Raw genomic sequence first — 1,526 nt, 5'->3', positions numbered from 1 at the left:
AGGTAATTATAACAGAATTGTAAGTAATTTTGTATCTAAATATGTTTAATACATTAACTGCCTTGTGAGTTGTATTTAACTTATGCTAGTTTTGAGCCCAGGGCCTTGAGAAGCATATGTAACTCACACATTTCTTCACCTTGGGAGCTGCAAGAACTATTTCTCAGGTTGCATATAACTCATACACAGAAAACAATAAAAAATGACAAATTTTTCATTAAATTAGAAAGGATTGTTTTGTTTTTAAAGTTTTTATTGTATTTTCTTAATAAAACACCATGGCCTCCATGAAAAAAAAACTTCTAGTGTGGCAGTCAATGGGTTAAAATAGAAGAGGCAATGCATTGTGCCATGACATTAGGATGGCTATGACATCACTAGTCCATAGGGATTTTTTTTTTATAGGGATTTTTTTTTTAGCTCCATTATAATCTTACAGGACCACCATTGTATATATGGCCTGTCATTCACTGCAACATTATGTGGTGCACGACTGTATACTTATTAAGCAGTATGGACCATTTTACCCTTCATTCCACTCTAGGAAAATGTACGCCAAGCAGTAAATGCAATTGACTCTGAAAAACTGGTTGCAAGTATATACAAAGATATGAAGTAAATGTGCAAGTGAGCTTAAAAAATTTTAGGCCATAAATAAGAAGGTCAAGTTTATTGCTTAGGTAGCCAGAGAAGAGGAGAGTGATAGTACCAACAGCATTCTTGGGGTAGACAGTGAAAGACTAAAAGCCATAGAAGGTCACTAAAAAAAGAATTAAAACAATTAGTGATGAAATAACTATGAATTTATATGGGCGTACATAAAGCCATGTGTATAGCATTTTATACATATTATGTGTGATTTAATGATGCTATCAAGGGTGATTTAGATGTACTGACTTTATACTTAGGCACAGCCATTTGAATGTAGCCAGAAAGTAAGATAAAACTTCACTGTATAAACGTATTCTTGAAGTTGTCTATTCATTTGGCTTCTACTACATGGTACCATCAGAGAAGAAGTAGGGAGGGACCAGAAACTAGCATTCACTGAGTTTCTAACACGTGCCAAAGGAGTATTGCATAGTTACCTCGTTAAAGTACAGCCAACTTTGTGTGTCATAGGGATGAAAGCTCTTCATTGAGAAGTGGTATTTGATCTTTCTCCAGAAATACAAGCTGGAATTATCCAGATGGATGAAGGGAGGAAGCAGAAGCGTGTTTCAGGACATAATTTTGTTCTCATGCATCATGTATAAAACCCAGAGGAAAATAGTGCATTGAAAAAATTTTTAAAATTATGTCCTGATTTTTTTTTTCTTCGCAGCACATTTTCATGTGTTTTAAATTACTTTTCTTATTTTCATCTGTCAAATACATTCTCAGTATTTACACTGTTGCCTGGCACATAGTGGGTACTCAATAAAAATTAATTGAATCCATGACTGAAGCATAAATGCTTCTCCTCATTAGGCTTCTTAATTTAAGCTTAAATTTAGAAATCCTCTACTCATTATTTTTCTTAGTTT

General features: G+C 33.7%; 1 protein-coding gene across 1 annotated transcript in view; it reads left to right on the top strand.

Annotated features, from left to right (window-relative positions):
• Nucleotides 1-1,526, top strand: part of CNTNAP2 (contactin associated protein-like 2) — a 1,798,324-nt gene that overhangs the window by 240,681 nt on the left and 1,556,117 nt on the right. The window lies entirely within an intron of this gene.

The sequence above is a fragment of the Propithecus coquereli genome, unplaced genomic scaffold, assembly GCF_000956105.1.
Source record: "Propithecus coquereli isolate 6110/MARCELLA unplaced genomic scaffold, Pcoq_1.0 Scaffold75, whole genome shotgun sequence".
In the NCBI taxonomy this organism is placed as follows: Eukaryota; Metazoa; Chordata; class Mammalia; order Primates; family Indriidae; genus Propithecus; species Propithecus coquereli.
This window is presented reverse-complemented; position numbering and strand designations above follow the sequence as displayed.